Source organism: Cervus canadensis, chromosome 10 (assembly GCF_019320065.1).
Source record: "Cervus canadensis isolate Bull #8, Minnesota chromosome 10, ASM1932006v1, whole genome shotgun sequence".
NCBI lineage: Eukaryota > Metazoa > Chordata > Mammalia > Artiodactyla > Cervidae > Cervus > Cervus canadensis.
In genome coordinates this window covers 68619323-68629540 of record NC_057395.1, presented here as the reverse complement: position 1 = coordinate 68629540, position 10218 = coordinate 68619323, and the positions used below count along the sequence as shown (strand labels likewise).

Here is a 10218-nt window from a genome sequence, read left to right as displayed (position 1 = left end):
ACCATGCACCCTCTCAGGCCCTACTCCAGACCTACTGAATCAGAAACTCTGAGGCTGGGGCCCAGCAATCTGTATTTTAATCAGCTCCCTTCAGCCACACCAAAGTGTTTCTGATGCTTGTTCTAGTTTGCGACTTGCTGCTCTAAAAGATGAAGTAACTCCAGGAACCTCTCATTCAGGCAGAGGTTGAGAGGATGGTAGAGGACCCCCAGGCAGGGTGTTTATGATCATTCTGAGCATCATGCCTGGGCTAGGCTCTGGAGTTGCTACAGCGACCCAGCAGGCCTGGTGGGGGGTGGGGGGTGGGGGTGGGGAGGGAAGAAGGGAAAGAAGCAGAACTGACAGGCAGTCAGGCAGTTATGATGGATGGCGGCAGGATGGGAGGGTCAAGGAAAGCTTTCCTCGAGCAGACATCTCAGTCTCAAAAATCAGTTGGAATTAGTTAGATATAAAGGGTGGGAGGGCTTCTCAGGTGGCTCAGTGGTAAAGAATCTGTGTTGGGAAGATCCCTGGAGAAGGAAATGGCAACCCACTCCATTAATCTTGCCTGGGAAATCCCATGGACAGAGGAGCCTGGCAGGGCTATAGTCCATGGGGTCGCAAAGAGTGGGACAGGACTTAGTGACTAAAGAACAACAAAAGGGTGGGAATGCTATTCCTAGTGTACTGACTAGTTTGTAGCAAGGCCATGCAGATGTGCCTGGGGATAGTTCAGTCTTGATGATGGAAGGTGAAACAGCTGAGTAGGGGGCAGGGGAGGAATCAGACTGTGTGGGGGGTGGGGAGGGGAGGAAGTGGGAGGCGAAGTACTCTGCCTTCAAAGCAAAGGAAGGAGCTCTAGGGGCTTCCCTGGTGGCTCAGATGGTAAAAGCATCTGCCCGCAATGCGGAAGACTCAGGTTCGATCCCTGGGTCGGGAAGATCCCCTGGAGAAGGAAATGGCAACCCACTCCGGTACTCTTGCCTGGAAAATTCCATGGACGGAGGAGCCTGGTAGGCTACAGTCCATGGGGTTGCAAAGAGTCGGACACGACTGAGCAACTTCACGTAATGCCAATTGAGAAAAAGCCCTCTGGCTTCTATGTGTACAGTCCATGGGGTTGCAAAGAGTCGGACACGACTGAGCAACTTCACGTAATGCCAATTGAGAAAACGCCCTCTGGCTTCTATGTGGAGCGAGCACTAGAGAAGATAGTTGGGGAGGCGGTGAGCAGTGACCCAAGGGTGTCAGGCTTTCCCTCGACCCTAGACCCAGCCTGCTTCTGACCTTCAAGGCAGCTGCAGAGATTCAGGCCCCAATCACAGTTTTGGGCAGGTGGCGGTTCCAAGGCCCGAGTTGCCGCATCAGAGGCCAAGGGGGTGGGGCTGGGCAGGGAACCACCCCGACCATCTTCCACTACTAACCCGCCCCGATGGCCCCGCCCCACAGCAGTCCCGCCCCCATGGTCCCGCCCCCACAGCCGCCCCCGCCCCCAGCCCGCCTCTCCCCAGCTGCTGGCTGGAGGAAGCCAGGCTCTGGGCTGTGGTCCTTGGTTGTTCTTCCCTTCCTTTTCTTTTTTTTTTTCATTTATTTTTATTAGTTGGAGGCTAATTACTTTACAATATTGTAGTGGTTTTTGCCATACATTGACATGAATCAGCCATGGATTTACATGTTGTTGCCTTTCCCTGCCTATGTGGCTGAGGCTGCGGGGCTCCTGGGGCCTCTCCTCCCAGCCTTTCAGGGACAGGCTCTGGATGTGGTCAGGGATCCCTAGGCTGGAGGGCAGGAAACTTCCGTTGCTGTCCCCTATTCCTGCCAACCAGGCTGTCGGTGGTAGCCGAGCACTGCCCCAGCCTGACCAGGTTGCCTGGCAGCGTGGGCTGTGGCTGGACAGTTTCCGGCTCCAGCTGTCCTTCCCAGAAAAACGTCAGTTTGACTGAACCCTTTTGAAACCTGTTTGGGATTTCTCGTCGAGGGAAGAACACAGATCATTAACCACCTGTGAAGGGGAGCTTTCTGGGTGTTCTGAAACCTCTGCAGGACTTACCAGCTATCCTATGCGCTGAACCTTCAGCAAGGGGACCTCTTATTCTTCCTCTTTTTACTTAGATGTACTTTCTGGCCCCGTTCTCTTCCATCTGGTGTCCAGACTCATGTCTCAACATGCTTTGCAATTCAAGGAGGGTCTCAAAAGGATGGGCTTCCCCAGTGGCTCAGCAGTGGTTTGATCCCTTGGGTTGGGAAGATCCCTTGGAGGAGGGCATAGTAACCCACTCCAGTATTCTTTTTTTTTTTTTTTCCCATTCCAGTATTCTTGCCTGAAAAATCTCAAGGACAGAGGAGCCTGCTGGGCTACAGTTCATAGGGTCGCAAAGAGTTGGACATGAATGAAGTGACTGAGCACACACACACGCTAGAATGGATGTTCAATATTTTTAAATTTTGTTCAGAAATAGAGTAAGAGATGTTAAAAAATACTGTTTAGGGCTCCCCTGGTGGCTGAGTGGTAAAGAATCCATATCTCAATGCAGGGGACACAGGTTTGATCCCTGATCCAGGAAGATCCCACATGCAGAACAACTAAGCCCGTGTATCGCAACTATTGAACTTGCACTCTAGTGCCCACAAGCCACAACTACTGATCCCATGTACCCCCAAGTACTGAAGCCTGCACCCCAGATCCCGTGCTCCACAAGAGAAGCCACAGCACCATAACTAGAGAGTAGCTCCCCTCGCTACAACTAGACAAAGTCAGTGCAGCAACGAAGACCCAGCTCAGCCAAAAATCAGTAAGTAAAAAATTTGTAAAAATACTGTTGAGAGATCAATTGATGGTAGGCCTTGCATTATATAGGGATGGAGTATATACAGGAGGGTCAGGGACAGCGTAAGTGGGTGGAAGTGGTGAATGAAGGCATGAATAGCGGAGAAAGTGAGTGCTAGGAGGTGGCCCATCTGGCCTTGAATATGGGGTAAAACCATGGACACTGAGGAGCCCTTGAAGGTTGCTGAGCAGGAGAGTGACACAATATTGCTAGTCACTGTACCAGTGCAAATGTTACATGCCCCATAGGGTCCTGCTCAATTACATCAACAAATCATCATCATTGGGCTTCCTAAAAGAAAAGCAGTATGTATTCCTGAGTTGAAAGCAATCACTTTTGCCTTATGCATAATTTTTTCTACCTGTTTAGCATCTTTGGTGGGGCTTCCCAGGTGGTACAAGTAAAATCCACCTGCCAATGCAGGAGACACAAGAGACGCAGGTTCAGTCCCTGGATTGGGAAGATCCGCTGGAGGAGGGCACAGCAACCCATTCCAGTATCCTTACCTGGAGAACCCCATGGACAGAGGAGCCTGGCGGGCTACAGTCCATACGGTCACAGAGAGTGATGTGACTAAGCACACACGCACGTGTGTCTGCCAAGCTCCCTGCTGGTGTGAAATACTGAATTCCAGATTTTTAAAATTTATTTAGGGGCAAGAGAATCAAAATTTAGGGCTTCCCTGGTGGCTTGGATGGTAAAGAATCTGCCTGCAATGCAGGAGACCCAGGTTTGATCTCTGGGTCGGTAAGGTCCCTAGAGAAGGGAATGGCCACCCGCTCTAGTATTCTTGGAAAATTCCATGAACAGAGGAGCCTGGCTGGGTGACAGTCCATGGGTTTGCAAAGAGTCAGATACGACTGAGTGACAAACACTTTCTAACACAAAAGAAGTAAAGAGGAAGGAACAAGGAGAAAAGAGATGATACAGGTAGCAATGGGTCAGGGTGGAGGAGAGAAGACTGTCATGGATTTTCCTGGGGTCCCCACCCAGTCAGTTTTCCAAGCAGCTTGAGGAGCAGCCAGGAGTGAGTGAGGGCTGCGTGCCACATATTCTGAGCTTGGTGCCGTGTATTATGAGCTGGGGGCCATATATCATGGGCTGTGGGGGGGCCACGTGGCAGAAACAGTCCCGTTGAGTCACGGGATCCACAGCCACACTGCTTCGTAAAGCTTGGTGTGAGGAGTATTTTTGTTTTTTACAGCCCAGCTGTCTGTGTAATGACTTCCTTCCCTCGGCCTTGTTCACTGAGGTGTCCCTGGGCGACCAGCTGAGTCACCACATTCCTTGCAGCTTAAAACACTGGCCCAAGCACAGGGGCCTGGCTCCTTCATGTAGGTGGGACCTTTGAAGTCTGCTGGAGAGTGCTGTGGAAAGACAGGCTACGGAGCTCCCATCTCTCACCTGTACCTCTCCCCCAAAACATGATTTAAAAAGCAAGTGAAAATAGAAAGTCCATCTGTTAAACACTACGGAATGGCCACAGCCTGAAAAAAAAATTATTTGTCAGCAACCGTGAAGTCATATAGGACTTCACCTATTACCCAGCAGATAAAGAATCTGCCTGCAACTCAGGAGACATAGGAGACGCGGGGTCGATTACTGGGTCGGGAAGATCCCTTGGAGGAGAAAATGGCAACCCACTCCAGTATTCGTGCCTGGGAAATCCCATGGACAGAGGAGCCTGGTGGGCTGCAGTCCAAAGGGTCGCAAAGAGTCAGACAAAACTGAGTGACTGAGCACACAGCAAATGAAGTCAATGTCAAATAGAATGCAGGGAAGTGGGGAGATGAGGGGTGACCAAGAACTGACACCTCACCCTCTGTCCTGTGGCAGCGTGAAGGGTCTGAAATCCAAGTGAAGAGACTGGGAACGCTCATGCCCAGCTGGAATGGAATGGAAACTTGCTCAGCTCTTCCATAAAATAAACAATAAGCAGGCAGTTTTCAGTAAAAAGAAGGATGCGTTGGCAGAAAGTTCAGCAATCTTACTCCTTGAAATATGTTTTAAAGAAAGCTCGGTCAGGTATATAAGAAGACAAGGTGGAGATTATTTATGATAGCCTTGTTCATGGCATAGGTGAGCAGGAAGCAAAAATGAGTTAGTAAACCATGGTGGAGGCTGACCTTGGAATTCTACCCAGCACTGAGAAACTATGTGTTAGTTGTACATACAATAGCATGGATGGAACTTATAGTTTTAAGTGGGGGAAATCAGTAAAAGAGATTTAAGGCATAATACTTTTCAAGTCTTACTGAGGTATAACTGATGTACAGTAAACCATATGTATTTAAAGAGTACGATTTGAGTTTTGACATGTGTAGATACCCATGAAACCATTGCCACTATCAAGCTAACGAATATATCCATCTCCTGGCAAAGTGTGGAGTAGATCTATGTGTATTAAAATGAACAGATGTTGAATACCTATTAAGATAGGAAAAAAGTTCAGCAGTGTGTGCAATATAATCCCATAATTAAAACAAAAAATGTGTAGGTACCCTGAAAAATCTGGAATGATATATATACCAAAATACACTATTTGTTATTGTTGTTTAGTCACTTAGCCATGTTCGACTTTTTGCAGCCCCCATGGACTGTAGCCCACTAGGTTCCTTTGTCTATGTAATTCTCCAGGCAAGAATACTGGAGTGGGTTGCCACTTCCTTCTCCAGGGGATCTGCCAACCTAGGGATCGAACCCGGGTCTTCTGCACTATAGGCAGCTTCTTTACCGTCTGAGCCACCAGGGCAGCCTCTGGTGGTTATTACAGGTTTTATATAAAGGTCACCATTAAGTGCGTGTTCTTTTGTGCCTGGCTTCTTTCACTCCATGTGATTGATTAGAGTCTTCCATGTTGTGTGAAGCCGTAGTTCATTCACTTTTAATGCAGCATATAGCAGCATTCCATTGGGTGAATATACCAAAATTTATTTATCCCTTCAACGAAGTGTTAAGTAAGTGTTAGCCGCTCAGTTGTGCCCAACTCTTTGCGACCCCATGGACTGCAGCCCACCAGGCTCCTCTGTCCATGAAATTTTCCAGGCAAGGATACTGGAGTGGGTTGCCATTTCCTTCTCCAGGGGATCTTCCCAACCCAGGGATTGAACCTGGGTCTGCTGCATTGCAGGCAGATTCTTTACTGACTGAGCTACAAGGGCATTTGGGTTGGTTCCCATTTAGGGCTACTACAAATAATGCTGCTGTGAGCATTTTGGTACATGTCTGCTGCTCTTCCTTAGCATATATTACGGTATGGTTCCAAGTCATTTACATCTATAATCTTGTTATTTCTCTTCTATTTGGCCTACCTGGATTTTGTTCCTGTTTTCCTTTTTTTCTTCTTTTGGATCAGCCAAGTGTTTTTGAGTATTGCATTTTATCTTCTGTATTAGATTTTTTAAAGTGTGTTAAAACATACACAACCCCAAATTTACCATTATAGCTACGTTTAAATGTGCAGTTCACTAGTTTTAAGTACATTCACATTTTTGTGCAGGCAATCTCCAGAACCATTTTCATCTTGCAAAACTGATATGCTCCATCCATTATGTAATAGTTTCCCATTCATTCCTTTGCTGCTTCCCTAGCAACCACCATTCTACTTTCTATCACTGTGTATTTCACCATTCCAGGTATTTCATATAAACAGAGTCATGTAGTATTTGTCATTTTGTGACTGGCTTATTTTCTTTTTTAAAAAAATTATTTTTGACTGTGCTGGGTTTTTGTTACTGCACGAGCTTTTCTCTGGCTCACTGCATCATTGACTCAATGGACATGAGTTTTGAGCAAACTCCAGGAGACAGTGAAGGACAGGGAAGCCTGGCATCCTGCAGTCCATGGGATTGCAGAGTCAGACATGACTGAGCAACTGAACAACAAATCATGGAAGCCAAATAGTAATTAAAATTATTTATTGTATCATTATGCACATTGATGGAAAGCATTATAGACAGAAGAGTTTCTTTCCCACCATAAGATTATTTACATCCATTTATTTAGCTAGGAACACTAGCTTGAAGAGGTACTAGCATATTCTATTTGAAATTATTTCTCTAGAGCAAACCATTGTCTTACAGTTGGAGCATGTTGAAGAAGAAATTGTTTTCTCATAAGCTTTTTTTATTCTTTTGAGTCTGAATCACTGGGTTCAAGGGACTTTGAGAGAACCCTGGTGTCCTGAATGTCCTGATGAATACATTAAAATCAAGCATTTTATTTGTATTCTGATAATATTCTTAGATCCATACAAATGTTGGTTGGTTTGTGAAGCTCATATTTCTCCCGCCAGTACCATGACACTTGAAGAATATTTGTTGTGAAAGTTTCACACCAATTTTCACACCACGGTGCTTCCTGTCCCATTTCTTCCTTTATTGTTCTTTTGCTCTTGTTTACCTGTCTGCTGCCTTCTGCTGCCTGAGGACTTCTTTGGTTGACAGACTACATCTTCTTCTTGCCATGCATAGGTATTTTCTTGCCAGGTATGTAAGTCACCGGATTCAGGAGACTGGTGAATAAAAGGCATATGGTGTGTAGCTGCTAATCTATCAGAGAAACCTGTGCTACCCCCTGGGATGCCAAAGTCTAACGGTTCTGTCTTCTTAATGATTTCCTGAGTTTTCCTTTTAGTAAATGTCATGTCCTTAAAATAGTCAGAGTCCAGTTCTAAAGCTTTTTGCTGTGTTGTCACATTCCCATTTCCTCCTTCAGTCTTTACACCTGTGGGTGCCTCTTCATCCCAGAACCCTTCCACATCTGTCTGCTAATGAGCTGATGAATAATCAACTCTAGTTGGCAGAGTTCTTTGACCTCCCCTTAATTTCTGTCCTCTGTCAGATCAGCATACTAATCTCTTTAGGAATGAGAATACTGTTGCTGGGCGGGTTTGTACTTTAAATAATCAAAACTGTGATGATGGCCCTGGTGGGAATCAAAACCAGCCCCTTCCTCTCCCCATCTTCCCAGCAGAGGCTCCAGTCAAATTACTCTTTAATTAATATATTAAACCAGTTTGATATATCTTTGGTTTTTTTGTGGTTTCATTGTGATGTGTCTAGTTGGAGACTGATTTTTATTTATCCTGATTTGAACTTTTAAAAATTTATTTAATTGGAGGAGAATTGCTTTACAATATTGTGTAGTTCTGATTTGAATTTATATGGTTTACCTATAACTAGATATCTTTCATAAGTTCTAGAGAGTCCTCAGACACTATCGTTTCAAATATTGCTTCTATTTCATCCTTTCTCTTTTTCCTGTAGAAACAATCTTAAGGTTAGACTGATGTAAATTTTTTCCTAAGAGATTAAAACAATTTTTTTTTTTTTACTAACCCCTTGAAGTGCTAACAGTTTAGGATCCCTTTAATCTGTATTCAGAGTTTGACATTATCTAGACAACTCAGATGACTTGAAGCCAGGCTGCATCTGTGAAAGGAATGGATCACTTCCAGTCCACACCTTAAAGTTCTTCAGGATCCTAGATTAAAGTGTAAAGAGTTTTGTTGACTGGGAATTTGCATATCACACTGAGGAGTCTAAGGAGGGGTGGGCAGTTGTGGATTTGTCAAGTCTGATTGATCAGAGGCAGCATTTTGTTAATATTTTTTAATTGAAGTATAGCTGATTTACAACGTGTTAATTTCTGCTGTACAGTAAAGTGATTCAGTTGTACATATACATATGTACGTTCCTTTTTAAAAATATTCTTTCCCATTATGGCTTATCATAGGATATTGACTATCCTTTGATATACAGTAGGACCTTGTTGTTTATCCATTCTATATTTAAAAGCTTACATCTGCTAACCCAACCTCCCACCCCATCTCTCTCCTAAGTCCTCCCCCTTGGCAACCACCAGTCTGTTCTCAATGTCTGTTTTTCTATTTCTATTTCCTAGGTTCATTTGTGTCCTATTTTAGATTCTACAGATAAGTGATATCATACATACTATTTGTCTTTGACTTGACATCACTTAGTATGATGATCTCTAGTTGCATCCATGTTGCTGCAAATGGCATTATATCATTCTTTTTTATGGTCGACTAGTATTCCATTGTAAGTATGTACTGTATCTTCTGTATCCATTCCTCTGTTGATGGATATTTAGGTTGTTCCCATGTCTTGACTATTGTGAATAGTGCTGCTATGAACACAGGGGTGCATGTATCTTTTCGAATAATAGTTTTGTCTGGAGGTATGCCCAGCAGTGGGATTGCTAGATCATATGGTAATTCTATTTTTAGTTTTCTGAGGAACTTCCATACTGTTCTCCACAGTGGCTGTACCAACGTATGTTAAAGGGCAGCTTGTTGAATCCTAGTGCTGTGGCTCATTGTGGGAAAAGGAGGAAGGCAGGCTGGGCTAGACTAGGGCTAGGGAAACACAACCAGTCACAGAGATGGGTGGTCATGGCCGAGGTAAACTAATGCACAGGGTCTACCAGGTGAGGAGGGGAGGCGAGAAGCCAGGACTGTAGAAAAGCTGCGAATGTGACTAGGGTGGCTCTGTAATCCGAGGCCTCTGTTCACCGGGGCCAGAAGCAAGTTCTCTTCCCTGATTCTGGGCAGCTTGGCTGGCCAGTGTCTCCTCCAGGCCACCCAGCAGCCACCTGAATAGCCTGGGCTGGATCTGGGCACTCTGGACAGCTTCATTATTGTTCTGTCTACATCCATTGTGAGCCTTCCATTCTGAACTGCACCCAACAGGTTGTCCCTGCACCTTTACTGAAGGGTTCCTAGAATACAGTTCAGATTATTACCACCACCTTCAAGGCCCTGCATGATCAGGCTGGCCCCCGTCCACCCTCCAGCCTGACCTCCTCCCTCTATCCACCTCATTGTCCCTGTGCCTTCTTCGTCTTTGTTTAAACCACCACGTACCCTGGATGGCTGCAGGTCTATGCATGAGCAGTTCTCTCTACAGGGAGCACTCCTCTCCCACATTTTCCTACTGTGATGGGCTAGATGTGTACGTACCTGCAAAATCCATACATCGAAGCCCTAACTCCTAGTGTGGCTATATTGGGAATAAGGAAATAATTAAGGTTGAATGAGATCTGGAGAGTGGGACCCTGATCCAGGACGGTTAGTGTCCTTATAAGAAGAGATACCAGAAAGTTCACTCTCCTTCTGTCTCCCTGCTCATATACGAGGACACAGCAAGAAAGCAGCCGTGTGCTAGTCAGGAAGAGAGTCCTCACCAGAAACTGCATGTGCTGGAAACTTGATCTTGGAATTCCAGCCTCAAGAATTTGAAGAATATTACTTTCTGCTGTTTTAAGTCATCTGGTCAAAGGTATTTTGTTATGGCAGTCCAAGCACACCAATACATGGTTTAATTAGAAGTTTAATTAGATCTCAGTTTACAGTTTATTTAGATCAATACAGTTTAATTAGATCTCACAC

General features: G+C 45.3%; 1 pseudogene; it reads right to left on the bottom strand.

Annotated features, from left to right (window-relative positions):
- Window positions 1-250: 250 nt before the first annotated feature.
- On the bottom strand, window positions 251-9802 carry LOC122448929 (annotated as a pseudogene).
- Window positions 9803-10218: the final 416 nt, after the last annotated feature.